This window comes from Carcharhinus amblyrhynchos, chromosome 6 (assembly GCF_965287045.1).
Source record: "Carcharhinus amblyrhynchos chromosome 6, sCarAmb.v2.hapA, whole genome shotgun sequence".
NCBI classification, from domain to species: Eukaryota; Metazoa; Chordata; class Chondrichthyes; order Carcharhiniformes; family Carcharhinidae; genus Carcharhinus; species Carcharhinus amblyrhynchos.
Genome location: NC_137329.1, coordinates 32,469,485 through 32,485,401, shown reverse-complemented (window position 1 = coordinate 32,485,401; position 15,917 = coordinate 32,469,485).

The following is a 15,917-nucleotide window of genomic DNA, read 5'->3' as shown; positions in this document are numbered from 1 at the left end:
TGATCAGTGACCAGGGACAGGAGGATGTGACTGTGAGTGAGGCAGGTAAGGGGGTCCTGCAGGCCGAGTGCACGAGCCTCAGCCTTTGCAATTGTGCGATAGGTTTAAGGTTTTCTCTCAGCTTGTTTGGGTGAGATTGGGAGCTGATATAGCTGTGATATTGGAAGTCATTGAAGAGGGGGCAACAAAAAGAAATGTGGTAGAAAGGGAAAGATCATAAAATCCCTACAGTACAGAAGGAGGCCATTTGGCCCATCAACATCCAGGCCCTATCTCCATATCCCCATGCATTTACCCTGGCTGGTCTCCCTCACACTGAGGGACAATCCAGCACGACCAATCCACATAACTGCACATCTTTGGGTAGTGATGGGGTTGACACTGTTCTCTGCCACATACAGTGAGAGTCCAGATGGCTATGTTCTTGCCTGCTCCAGGACTCAGGATATCTTCTCATACCTGGAGAGGAAATTGCAGTGAGAGGGCTAGGATTCAGTCATTGGTTAACAGAGGTATGCAGCACAGAAAAAGGCTCTTCAGCCCATCGTGTGTGTACCAGTCAAAGACAAATACCTACCTATTCAAATCCCATTTTCCAGCATTTGGCCCATAGCCTCATATGCCTTAGCATTGTATCTGCAGATCTAAACGCTTCTTAAATGTTATGAGTGTCGCTATTTCCACCAGCTTTTCAGGCAGTGAGTTCCAGACTTCTACCACCCTCTGGGTGAAAAGCTTTTTCCACACATTCCGTCTAAACCTTCTCAAATCTGTGACCCCTGCCCCCCCGGTCATTGATCCTTCCACCAAGGGCAAAACTTTCTTCCTGTCTGCTCTAACTGTGCCCCTCATAATTTTATACATCTCAATCTTGTCACTCCCCTAATTCTCCTCTGCTCCAAGAAAAACAACCCTAGTCTATCCAATTTCTCTTCATAACTAAAACTCTCTCGCCATTCTGGTAAGTCTCCTCTGCGCACTTTCCAATGTTATTACATCCCTCCTATAATGTGGATTCCAGAACTGCACACAATAGTCTAGCTATGGCCTAACCAATGTTTCATATTGTTCCACGTAGGTACCAACAACTTAGGTAAAACAAAAGAAGAGATTTAGAAAGTAGAACCTCAAAAGTATTAACCTCTGGATTATTATCTGAGCCATCTGAAAACTCATAGGATACACAAAATTAGAGAGAGGAATGCAAGATTCAAAGACTGGTGCGGGAGAAGTGGGTACTTTTCTGTGGGACACTTGTACCAGTACTCGGGAATATTGGAATTCTCTACACTTTAACCATGCTGGGACCTGTCTTCTACTGAGTCACATTACTGTGGAGTTAGAAAGGGCTTTAAACAAAATAGTAGGAGTAAGGGATCAAATCTGGGGAGATGTTAAATTACAAAATAGAGACAAGGCAAGAGAGAAAGGTATAATACTGGAAATGATTGATAGACCTTGACAATAAGAGAATAGAAATCTAAGAGTAAATCAGCAAAATTAAAGGTTACAATAATAATAAAAGGACAAAATTAAAAGCTTTGTATCTGAATGCACAGACTATTCAAGACAAAATAGATGAACCGATAATACAAATAGAAATAAATAATTATGATCTAATAGCCATTACAGAGACATGGCTGCAGAATATCATGGATTGGGACCTGAATATTGAAGTTACCTGACATTTAGAGAGGACAGTAAGCAAGGAAAAGTTGAAATGGTGGCTTTCTTATTTAGTAATGATATTAGCACTAAGAGAGATCACCTAAGTTCAGGAGACCAGGATGTGGAAGTGATTTGGGTAGAGATGAAGTATGATAAAGGCAAGTTGTGGGAGTGATGTACAGGCCTCCTATCTGTAGCCACATGGTAGGATAATGTGTAAAGGAATGAATTATTGGAGCTTGTCAGAAATATATGATGATATAGGGGCTTGTAATCTACATAGAAACTGGAAAAGTCAGATAGGCAAATGTAGCCTAGATGTAAGATTTATACAATGTTTTCAGCATGGCTTTTTTTTACAACAGCACCTTCTTACACCATGGCTCATATCCAACCTCAAAAATGCTTGGCCTCCAGTTAACCTGGTGTACAAGTCTTCTATCCAGGGCATGGGGTATCTGCCAGTGCTGTCCTATTGACAGTAAACATATAGAATCCACAAAGTCGGACCGACTTATTTGGCTTAAGGACAGGATCAACAGGTGTGGCCCACCCTATGAATTGATGGGTCTTATTATGCCCAGCTTTTCCAGGCATTCCAGTTCTGGCTTTACTTTTACCAGGATGCTGCCTGGTATGGAAGGTCTTAGCTATGAGGAGAGATTGGGCAAATTGGGGCTGTTCTCCCTGGAACGATGGAGAATGTGGGGAGATCTAATTGAGGTGTATAAGATTATGAAGGGTATAGATACAGTGAACAGTGGGAAGCTTTTTCCCAGGTTGGATACGAAAATCACAAGGGGCCATGGGCCTAGGGTGAGAGGAGCAGGGTATAATTCAGATGTTAGAGGAAGGTTTTTCACACAGAGGGTTGTGGGAGCCTGGAATGCACTGCCAAGTAGGGTGGTGGAGGCAGGCACGCTAGAGTTGTTTAAGGCTTACCTAGACAGGCACATGAGCAGACCAGAGATGGAGGGATACATAAATAAGGATCAAGAGCCTCAGGACGTTCCTGGGAATCAATAGATTCCTATGGGCCGTTCAACATATTTTATGGCTCACCTGTCTTACGTTTGAGCTTCTGGGGATCTTCCGTGAATGTCTGTATAAGCTGTGTATGTTTATTACATCCACAGGTGATCCGGTCTGCCTTGTTGGCCAACAAGGGACATACACGCGGTGGGTCATGCGGGGGCTGCTCTTGGATGTTGCTTCGAGAGTTGCCTAGTGCTTCACGTTGTTAGTGTACGCTTAAACTGGACCAACTGGCAGGCAACACGACAGCTCAGTGACTATCACTGTTTGCTGCGCAGATACATGGACCTGGGTTGGATCTCCAATTTGGGTCGGTGTCTGTGGGAGTTTGCACATTCTCCCCATGCTTGCATGGGTTTTCTCCGGGTGCTCCGGTTTCCTCCCACACCCCAAAAACGTGCTTTTAGGCTGAATGGTGTTAATAAATTGTCCCTAAATTAGACCTCCCTTAATCTGGCGCACATATAATTCTCTAAATTTGCACACCTTTATTGTGGAATCCAAGAGGAGTAGACAAAAGTCGTAGGTAGAAGAAGGTAGATGAGGCACTCCCTGAATGTTAAAATGGTGGCGTGGGCTTGTTGGGCCGAAGGGCCTGTTTCCTGTGCTGTGTTGTTCTTTGTTCTTTGTTGTTCAAAGGGAATATGGAACTGGTCTTGCTCTAAAATACTTAGGCATAGCACTGGGGTCAATGTAGATCTTAACTTTGACTCCCCTTATTTTTCCAAGCCCTTCCTGGAAAACCTTGTGGTACTTATTGTTGATTTCATACAGTTCCTCCATGCCCAGCCTGAATACCTCTAGCTGGTTCAATCTGATGTGTTGGAACCCATCAGTCCCCATAAGGCTAGGTTCTTGTCTCTGTACAAAGATGATTGGAAGTTGAACTGACTACTGCCTGTAGGTCACTAGGATTGCCATGTTGCTTTTTAACTGCAAAACTTCCCTGTCAGGTCTTTATGTTTTCTAAGTTCAGGAGCTGAATAGCAGCCTGGAGGTGATCATAAGTCTGCTTACCGATAACAAGGATCACAGCCCCCACATCCACTTCCACTTTTAATGGGTGGCCATTTACTAACGACTCCACCATTGTGGGGGCAACCTTTGTCTTGGAGATACAATTTAATTGCATTACCTCTGTTCTTGACTGTGAGCATATCTGCAAGGCGGGGGTCAGTACTGGCATTTTGACTGTCCCTACATCTTTGCCTTAGTTTTTTCACACCTTGAGTGGTTAAAGTCTAGAATGCATATCTGGTTAGGATTGTGGAGGCAGGTTCAATCAAGCATTCAGAAGCAAATTAAACAGTTACCTGAACAGGAAGAATATGCAGGGTTATGGGGAGAAGGCTGTGACAGAGACAGGAAGATACTGGCTGAGCTGATCATTCAGAGAGCTAGTGTAGACATGATGGTCCAAATGGCCTCCTTCTGAGCAATAACAATCCTCTGAATCTGTAATTTCCAATTTTTCTCAGATCTGATGAAAGGTTATCAACCTGAAATGTTAAATCTTCCTCTCCTCACAAATGTTGCCAGGTCTGCTGAGTATTTTCTGTATTTTTGTTTTTAATTACGTCAAAGGCACACCAATTCAGTCAACCCCTGTGAAGGGTTGAGGCAGGGTGGCACAGTGGTTAGCATGGCTGCCTCACAGCAGCAGGGGCCTGCGTTCGATTCCCAGCTTGGGTCACTGTCTGTGCAGAGTCTACATGTTCTCCCTGTGTCTGTGTGGGTTTCCTTCGGGTGCTCTGGTTTCCTCCCACAGTCTGAAAGACGTGTTGGCGAAGCATATTGGACATGCTAAATTCTCCCTCAGTGTTCCTGAACGGATGCCAGATTGTCACAACTAGGGGATTTTCATAGTAACTCTGTTGCAGTGTTAATGTAAGCCTACTTGTGTCAATAATAAATAAGCTTAAGTCTTAATCACTACCTTATAAGGACAGATGCCTATACAACCATACAAAACATTAGTGAGGCCACACCTGGAGCATTGTGCACAGTTGTGGCCCCCTTATTTGAGGAGAGATGTAGTGGCAGTGGAGGCAATTCAGAAGAGGTTCACTAGATTGATTCCAGAGATGAGGGGCTTGTCTTATGAAGAGAGATTGAACAGTATTTCCTCTGGAATTTAGAAGAACAAGGGGAGATCAAATTGAGGTATACAAATGATAAAAAGTATGGATAAAGGAGACGTGGAGTGAATGCTTTCTCTTGTAGGGCATTCTAGGATGAAAGGACGTAGTCTTAGGATAAGGCTATGATAGCCTTATATAAGGATGTAGTATCCTTAACAATAAGCAAATTTAAAATAGAGTTGAGGAGAAACTACTTCTTCCAATGTTGAATCTGTGGAATTTGCTACTCCAAAGTGTAGTGGATGCTGGGACAGCGAGTAAATTTAAGGAGGTGTTAGACAGATTTTCAATTGGTAATGGTTTGAAGGGTTAAGGGGAGAAGGCAGGAAAATGGAGATGAGGAGCGTAGCAGTCATGATCGAATGGTGGAGTGACTCAATGGGCTGAAAGGCCTAATTCTACTCCTATCTTAGGAACTCATGTCAAATTTGGCAGAGCTGTCTTACAGACTAGCCAAGCTGCAACCTGACAAAGTCATGCTCAAAGAATTTTCAGCCAGATATTTCAGATAGATGATTCTTCATGACTTCTTCCTGAGATCCCGAATTTTATTCACTCTGCATAACATTAAGAAATAGCTGAATATAATGGACACAGTAGTCTCTGGGCCCTGACTACATTCAGTTGTCATGCTTGTAAACCTTCAATCCAGAATTAGCCATGACTTTAGCTAAGCTGTACTAGTAAATCTTCTATGCTGTCATTTGCAAATATAGAAAATTACTCAGGTATGCCTTGTCCTTGTAAAGTCTGTGCAAGACGGCTGAAATGTGTATTTTCTACAAGATACACTGTGGCGAGGTCTTAAGATTTCTTCACCAGCACTGTCCAAATGCCTGATTTCTATCACTTGGAAGAACAAAAGTAGTAGATGCGTGTGAACATCATTATTTTCAATGTTCCCCCGTCAAATGCCACCTGGACAAGATCAAGTATCACCATTCCTTTACCCGACCTGTGTCAAAATCCTAGAATTTCCCAGCTGATAATATTACGGAAGTGCCACATGAACTACAATGGCTCAAGGCATCGAGGGAAAGGCCACACCCCACTATGCCAATGTCAATTATGGATAGGCACTGAATGTCAAATGATTCAAAAAAATGACAGGAGTCCTTGGTGTTAAGCAAGTCTTTCATCTGTGGTTGACTTAAAATTCAGCCCTATGAGTAGTGATGTCAGCAAAGACAGTTTAACATATTTATATGTCCACTCTTTGTCCTGATTAGCAAAGAGACATTGATGTATTTATTTTATTTACAAGATTAACATGTCAGCACAGTGGCACAGTGGTTAGCACTGCTTAAGAACATAAGAACATAAGAAATAGGAGCAGGAGTAGGCCATCTAGCCCTCCGAGCCTGCCCCGCCATTCAATAAAATCATGGCTGATCTGAAGTGGCTCAGTTCCACTTTCCCGCTTTCTCCCCATAACCCTTAATTCCCTTGCCTGCCAAAAACCTATCTACCCATGACTTAAATATATTTAGCGAGGTAGCCTCCACCACTTCAACGGGCAGAGAATTCCAGAGGTTCACCACCCTTTGAGTGAAGAAGTTCCTCCTCAACTCTGTTCTAAACTGCACCCCCCTTATCTTGGGGCTGCGCCCTCTAGTCCTGCTGTCCTTTCTGAGCGGGAAGAATCTCTCTACTTCTACCCTATCTATCCCTTTCATTATCTTATACGTCTCTGTAAGATCCCCCCTCAGCCTTCTAAACTCCAATGAGTACAGATCCAATGAGTGCTACCTTATAGTGCCAGGGACCCAGGTTGAATTCTGGCCTTGAGTTACTGTCTGTGTGGAGTTTGCACATTCTCCCCAGTTTTGCATGTGTTCCCTTGGCTTCATTTCCTCCCACTGTGCGGGTTAGATGGATTGGCCATTTCAGAGGGTGGTTAAGAATACACAAAGACATTCAAAAATTAGGAGCGGGAATAGACCATTTGGCCTGTCAGGCCTGATCCTCCATGCTATAATAGCACAACTGATCTCAATTCTGCTATCCTGTCCATCCCCAATAACCCTTACTGATCAAAAATAGAAAGAACTAATCAAAAGAAGTCAACAACTTGATATGTGGGCCAAGAATCACATACAGGACAGACCTATTAAGGAAGAAAAATCCTTTCCAAAATGACATTAGTAAAGCAGATGAGTTTTTATGACAATTCAATGCTCCCATTACTGATGTCAGCTTGTTATTCAAGATTTATTTAATTTACTACATTTAAGTTCTCCAGCTACCAAATAGGATTTAAGCTAATTTCAGACCTCTGATTACTTATCCAATAATATTCAGTGCTGCATATCCCTCAACTGAATATATGAACATTGTGTTAAAATAGTAGAAAAAAGGATGTTATTCAACCATGTTATTTAATGGTTCAAAATACGATTTAGCGTTTGCCTGAGTTCATTTATTTGCTATGAGTAATAGAGCCATCTGTTTTGGTTAGGAATCTAACAAGTAACTTAATGCAAAAGAATGCCATAAATCCCACTGAAGAACTTTTGTTGTCCCAATCAGGTGTTTGGCATCCAGTCTAATAAAACTGGGAGTAATCTTTGAATAATTTATGTGATGCATGGATGGATATAACAATTGGTGCTTGTCTGTGAAGCTGTCAGGCATAGGAGGTGTTTGACACTAACTGCATTAGTAAATTGTCCCCTGTGGAATAACTTACAATGTAAAATTCTTTGAAGCGAGCTAACAAAGATTTTCTTAAGATCTTATTGGGGTGCCTTTACATAACTGCCTCAACACTACTCTTCATCCAGTCATGGAGCCTAAGTGACAAAAATTAACCTGCACATGCCTGATATTCTGAAATTGTGGTTATTTCAGTGGCAGTGTGTCAGGAAGTGTAATGGAGAACATGCCTCTGTCCACATCAATGGGATCAAAGTGGAAATGGTCGAGAGCTTCAAGTTTTTAGCTGTCAGATCACCAACAATCTATTCTAGTCCCCCCATGCTGATGCTATAGTTAAGAAAGCCCACCAAGACCTCCACTTTCTCAGGAGGCTAAGGAAATTTGGCATATATGCTGCAACTCTCACCAACTTCTATAGATACACTATAAAAAGCATTCTTTCTGGTTGTATCACAGCTTGGTATGGCTCCTGCTCTGCCAAAACCACAAGAAACTATAAAGGGTTGTGAACGAAGCCCAGTCCATCACAGAACCCAGCCTCCCATCCATTGTCTCTACACTTCCCACTGCCTCGGAAAAGCAGACAGCATTATCAAAACCCCACACACCCCGGACACTCTCTGTTCCACCTTCTACCTTCAGGAAAAAAATACAAAAGTCTGAGATCACGTGTCAACTTACTCAAGGGCAGATTCTTCCCTGCTACTGTCAGACTTTTAAATGAACCAACCTCATATTAAGTTAATCTTTCTTTATACCCTAGCTATGACAGTAACACTACATTCTGCACTCTCTCCTTTCCTTGTCTATGAACGATATGCTTTGCCTATATAGCATGCAAGGAACAATAATTTTGACTTAATACTAATATGTGACAATAATAAATCAAATCAAAAACCTCTACAAAATCTGATTTCTAGAGTCATTTCAAGAATCAATATCCATCCTACTCCTCAGAAATATGTGGGAATCTCTGGAGGGCAGAATCTCACATAACTTGGCCTTGTCATCATCTAGTTTATACCTCCAATACAATGTACAAATATCTGGATAATTCTTTTGATCTGTTGGGTTCTTTCTGATCTACCTACCTTGAATTTAAATGTTAAGAAAATGTTACCAGCTGTACTGCTTAAACCATTAGAGATTACCATTAGAAAACCCATGAAGAGTGCATTCTAGTTAGGATGCACCTTCTGTGACTATGCCAACATTCCTGGGGCTAGAAAAGTGTAGAAATTCAGTCAAAGCCTGTTTCCTGTCACCAAACAGTCTTTATCAAAGAGAAGGACCGTCTGTGCCTGTGGCTTACAGCTAGAGAGTCTATACCTCAGGACCTACAACACTGGGCTGAGTTTAGCAGCAGGTTTAAGAGCTACCACTGACCAACTCTCATTGGGCGATCCTCCACTCACCCAATAAGGAAGCTCATATTCAATGAAGCCCATGGGGAAATCCACTGACAATCCTCCATGCCCTTTATGGCCATCATAACAGAAAGGTTTTGAATTAGAAGGTGAATGTAGTCCTATCAACAAATACATTCAACACTCTGCAAAAATCAGGAATGAGGCTGAGAGATGGGCCCTGCCCTAATGTTTCTTGCTGGGCCAGACACCTACATTTGAAGCAAGATACTGTGACAACTTTTTCCATTCAACGTGATGGTGGTACTGTCGAGTGTATATGGACATCTTCCATGTTGAATTCCAATGTTTACTGCACAGTATTGTTGCTTCTTCACAGCAGAAGTAGATAAGAAAATGACTTGTGCTCTCAGATGCTGCAACGTGGAAGGGGGAAGCTTTGCCCTCGTGTCTCTAGGTCTATAGCAGATCAAGGAGATGAAGTAAACGTTGAAAAGAGGATAAGCTCTGAGCCATGCGCGCTGCCAACTTGAGACTCTTCCATGTTTCTTTACAGTGACTGCAGGTTGTCTGGCTTGTCAGCCAATGCATCCACCATGTATCCATAATGCATCCATAATGTTTTACTCAGCAATTTTTAATTCCAATGCGCTTGGGCCAAATCCCTTTTCAGCTCACTAAAATTAGCAGTCCTATTTCCATAGTTGAATTTTTCTTTTCCTTTTCCGTATGAATTCTACATGTAACACAGAGCAGTAAGAATGTGGAACACTATCACTGGGAATAGTTGAAGTAAATAGTATAGATGCATTGAAGGGAAACCTAGACACACATCTAAAGATTTTAATAATACTATTAATTTTTAGGGTTCCATGTTGGTCCGAATTAACATGTTTTGATTTTATCCTGACCTCCTTTTGAGCAGTTCAGGTTTATTTTCTGCACATGGGACAGTTTACTGATAAGGCAGACTGGGAACAGGATGGCAGTTGTTTGCAAGAAACTGATGTTGATGATTTAATTACTTTAAAGGTACCTAAAAATCTGGGTTCAATTATTGGATTTGTTTTATTTACAATTGAAGGCTTCTTTACTAACTTTGAAGAAATGAACAGAACTTTTGAGTTTAGCAGCTTGAACTTAATATGACGGCTTGGTCGAACTTTTCTGACCATTTGCGCTGATGGGATCTTCCGGCAGCAGAGGGTGCAATAGGAAAATCTGTTGACAGCGTTGGAACTGGAAGATCCCGCCACCAGTTAATGGCAGCTGCCTCCACATTGCATAACATGTTGTGGGGTTGGTAGGGGGTGAGGGAGGAGGTCAGAAAATCCCACACCTACTCTTTAAGCGAAAGCCACGTGTATAATAGGTTTTGGTTTACTAAATGCCTGCCATGGTGATCTATATATGTGGGACAGATCACCTGTATCTTAAAGGAAAAGCACTCCTTTCCTGACATGTGGGAATTATTGCTCTTAATTGTCATGGTATCTTTGTTACTTGGGGAAGATGTGTCATATGAATTAGAATCCATAGATTCCCTGCAGTGCAGAAGGAGACTATTTGGCCCATGAAGTCTGCACTGATTCTCCGACAGAGCATTTTACCAAGGCCCCTTCCTGCCCTAACCCATAAGAACATAAGAAATAGGAGCAGGAGTAGGCCATCTAGCCCCTTGAGCCTGCCCTGCCATTCAATAAGATCATGACTGATCCCATGTAATTACCCCATTAATCCCCCCAACCTACACATCCTGGGACACTAAGGGGCAACTTGGAATGGGCAATCCACCTAGCCCGCATATCTTTGAACTGTGGGAGAAAACCTGAGCACCTGGAGGAAACACACACAGACACCGGGAGAAGGTGCAAACTCCACACAGTCAGTCACCAATACTGGAATCCAAACCTGGGTCCCTGGTGCTGTGAGGCAGCCGTGCTAACCACTGTGCCACCGTGCTGACATTTACGATGGATTGCACTATTGATTAGAAGATGCAACATCGTACAACTGCTCTGTGTCTACATTTTGTGTCATTTGTTCAATGGAATGTAACTCCAGGGGCCCAGGGAATGAGAGATGGATATTTGTTTTTAGTCTATGTAACTCTTGTTTTGGAGGTGGGGGGTGACACAAGAATACCCTCAGCCTATGAAATAAGTTAAACTTGACCATTTCTAAGTAAGGAAGAAAGACGGTCAGAAGTAAAGAGGAAAGGTGGGAAATCAGTACCTTTGTTGGCGTAGTTTTACCATTGTATCTATAGTGCGATTCTTTTAATTCACAGTTCAACATAACATCACTTCAGAGACAGAAGAAGAAGGCATTAGCTGTGTGGGCAGCATTCGAAGAATCCGACAACTTTGAGGGATAAGAACCTTCCATGTTTTTTGCTAAGTATATGTAATATATTGCTTAATAAATTCTACTTGATTTGTAAATACTAGTTATTTGTACTTTATTAGGTTAGGCACAACTGAGGACCATAGTGTTAGAAATTATTTTAGCTCAAGAAGGGTTTTCTACCTCTAAACCCCTAGAATTTACAGGATATGTGAGTGGAGGGTACAGAGGGTCCCAGTGACAGATCTACATGAGGAAAGATGGGAAGAAGCTTTAGTGGAGTGGATTACTTGTTTCAGTGCTATATATGCAATGTAATGCTGTATCATGATATTTCGACTACTGTCTCCCAGTGTTCCATCACTGAAACATACTCCATTTTATTGCTCTGGAACAAGGCATTGCTTCTGCTGGGCTAGAAACATATTGATCAAGAAAGCTCTCTTGAATGTATTCCTTTCTCTCCTTGCTCTTTACACTGCTACTTTGTCATCTACATAAGAATAATTGAAAGCTCCTGTTATCACTAGTGATAGCTTTTGCATTTTTCTGTAACTTGCCTGCCAATGTACACCTCAATCAGATTATTTGGTGGCCTATATTACACACCAGCACTGTAATAACTTCCCTAACACACTTTAATTCTAACAAAATAAATTGAATCCTCAATATAGCATCCATTTTAGTGCTGTAACAGTGTCTTTAGAACAGTACTGCCATCCCATTCCTTTGTTTACTTCCCTTAATGCATTGTAACTAGGAATATTAAGTGCCAATTCCTCTGTTTGTTTGAGTCAGGTGTCCATTATTGCCACTATATTGTAATCCCCTATGGCTACTTGTTTCTGTCGCTCACTAACTTTATTCAACTCTGTCCATGTACTTTGAATGCCTCTGAGTCTGTCTTGCTTTTCCATCCACTGTCTCCCTCTCTCTGATCCCTTTCATTTCTGAATGACTCTTTAATCTAGTGTTATTTCTCTCTCATGTGATGATTGTAGCTTCTCTTTAATGTTTCATCTTATTTCCCTCCCCTTGCCAAATTAGTTTAAACAAACTCCATACTGTACAATACATGGAAACACACATCGAAAATAGAAGCAGGAGGAGGGAATTTGGTCCTTCAAGCTTGCTCTGCCATTCATCTTAATCGTAGCTGATCATCAAATTCAATACTCTGATCCTGCCATTCCCCATAACCCTTGATCCTTTTAGTCCCAAGAGCTGTATTTAATTTCTTCTTGAAATCGCACAATGGGCCTGATTTTACCATTTTCATTCTAAGTGCTGAATCTAGGTGCAATTCAAATCCGACTTGGAAAATTTGCTTTCAGGCGTCCTCATATACACTTAGCCTGGAAAAAAAATCGCGGGTCTGAATCGCACTGCAGGCGGGGCTTAGTGTGCCCAGAACGATCGGAGCTCTGAATGGTGCATGCACGGTTAGAAAAAAATTGAAAATGCGCGCCCGTGTCAGATCACTCCCGGGCTGCAGAAAGCAGAGAAAACAGCCCGGGAGCGAAAAGCCGGAGCGATGGACCCCACACGCATCACTGTCCCCCTTATCCACTCCTCTGCTACCCAGACCAATTGCAACCTCCTGTCCCCTTCCCCCATTGATCGCCCGCAGACTGGCAGCCGACCCCTCCCATCAGAGATCTAGCTGCCTCTTCCCCCTCACCATCACCAAAGGTATATCTTACCCGCCTGCCTCCTCACACCCCTGTCAGAGAATGATCTGGCCTCACTCTCCCTCCAGAGAATGGTCTGACCTCACTCACCCCACCCCCTCCCAAGAGGCACATCTGACCTGCCTTCTCCTCCCTCCCCACCAGACAACGATCAGCCCCGCCCCCACCATCAGAGAACGATCAACCCCGCCCCCACCATCAGACATCGTTCAGCCCCGCCCCCACCATCAGACAACAATCAACCCCGCCCCCACCACCAGACAACGATCAGCCCCGCCCCCCACCATCAGACAACGATCAGCCCCGCCCCCACCATCAGACAACAATCAACCCCGCCCCCACCATCAGACAAGGATCAGCCCCGCCCCCCACCATCAGAGAACGATCAACCCCGCCCCCACCATCAGACAACGATCAGCCCCGCCCCCACCATCAGACAATGATCAGCCCCGCCCCCACCATCGGACAACAATCAACCCCGCCCCCACCATCAGAGAACGATCAGCCCCGCCCCCACCATCAGACAAGGATCAGCCCCGCCCCCCACCATCAGAGAAAGATCAACCCCGCCCCCACCATCAGACAACGATCAGCCCCGCCCCCACCATCAGACAATGATCAGCCCCGCCCCCACCATAGGACAACGATCAGCCCCGCCCCACCATCAGACAACAATCAACCCCGCCCCCACCATCAGAGAACGATCAGCCCCGCCCCCCACCATCAGAGAAGGATCAACCCCACCCCCACCATCAGACAACGATCAGCCCCGCCCCCACCATCAGACAATGATCAGCCCCGCCCCCACCATCGGACAACGATCAGCCCCGCCCCACCATCAGACAACGATCAACCCCGCCCCCACCATCAGACAACGATCAGCCCCGCCCCCACCATCAGACAACGATCAGCCCCGCCCCCACCATTAGACAACGATCAGCCCCGCTCCCACCATCAGGCAACGATTAGCCCCGCCTCCACCATCAGAGAACAATCAACCCCGCCCCCACCATCAAACAACGATCAGCCCCGCCCCACCATCAGACAACGATCAGCCCCGCCCCACCATCAGACAACGATCAGTCCCGCCCCCACCATCAGAGAACGATCAGCCCCGCCCCCCACCATCAGAGAACAATCAACCCCGCCCCCACCACCAGACAACAATCAACCCCGCCCCCACCATCAGACAACGATCAGCCCCACCCCCACCATCAGACAACGATCAGCCCCGCCCCCCACCATCAGAGAACAATCAACCCCACCCCCACCATCAGACAACGATCAGTCCCGCCCCACCATCAGACAACGATCAGTCCCGCCCCACCATCAGACAACGATCAGCCCCGCCCCCACCATCAGACAACGATTAGCCCCGCCTCCACCATCAGACAACAATCAACCCCGCCCCCACCATCAGAGAACGATCAGCCCCGCCCCCCACCATCAGACAACGATCAACCCCGCCCCCACCATCAGACAACGATCAGCCCCGCCCCCCACCATCAGACAACGATCAGCCCCGCCCCCCACCATCAGACAACGATCAACCCCGCCCCCACCACCAGACAATGATCAGCCCCGCCCCCCACCATCAGACAACGATCAACCCCGCCCCCACCGTCAGAGAACGATCAACCCCGCCCCCACCATCAGACAAGGATCAGCCCCGCCCCCCACCATCAGACAACGATCAACCCCGCCCCCACCATCAGAGAACGATCAGCCCCGCCCCCACCATCAGAGAACGATCAGCCCCGCCCCCACCATCAGAGAACAATCAGCCCCGCCCCCACCATCAGAGAACATTCAACCCCGCCCCCACCATCAGAGAACGATCAGCCCCGTCCCCACCATCAGACAACGATCAACCCCGCCTCCACCATCAGACAACGATCAGCCCCGCCCCCACCATCAGAGAACGATCAGCCCCGCCCCCACCATCAGAGAACATTCAACCCCGCCCCCACCATCAGAGAACATTCAACCCCGCCCCCACCATCAGAGAACAATCAGCCCCGCCCCCACCATCAGAGAACATTCAACCCCGCCCCCACCATTAGAGAACGATCAGCCCCGCCCCCACCACCAGACAACAATCAACCTCGCCCCCACCATCAGAGAACGATCAGCCCCGCCCCCACCATCAGAGAACAATCAACCCCGCCCCCACCATCAGAGAACAATCAACCCCGCCCCCACCACCAGACAACGATCAACCCCGCCCCCACCATCAGAGAACAATCAGCCTCGCCCCCACCATCAGAGAACAATCAGCTTCGCCCCCACCATCAGAGAACGATCAGCCCCGCCCCCACCATCAGAGAACGATCAACCCCGCCCCCACCATCAGACAACGATCAACCCCGCCCCCACCATCAGAGAACAATCAACCCCGCCCCCACCATCAGAGAACGATCAACCCCGCCCCCACCATCAGAGAACGATCAACCCCGCCCCCACCATCAGAGAACGATCAGCCCCGCCCCCACCATCAGAGAACGATCAGCCCCGCCCCCACCATCAGACAACGATCAGCCCCGCCCCCACCATCAGAGAACGATCAGCCCCGCCCCCACCATCAGAGAACGATCAACCCCGCCCCCACCATCAGACAACGATCAGCCCCGCCCCCACCATCAGACAACGATCAGCCCCGCCCCCACCATCAGAGAACGATCAGCCCCGCCCCCCACCATCAGAGAACGATCAACCCCGCCCCCACCATCAGACAACGATCAGCCCCGCCCCCACCATCAGACAACGATCAGCCCTCCCCCCCCCACCATCAGACAACGATCAGCCCTCTCCCCCACCATCAGACAACGATCAGCCCTCTCCCCCACCATCAGACAAGGATCAGCCCTCCCCCCCCCACCATCAGACAACGATCAGCCCTCCCCCCCCCACCATCAGACAATGATCAGCCCTCTCCCCCACCATCAGACAAGGATCAGCCCTCCCCCCCCACCATCAGACAAGGATCAGCCCTCCCCCCCCACCATCAGACA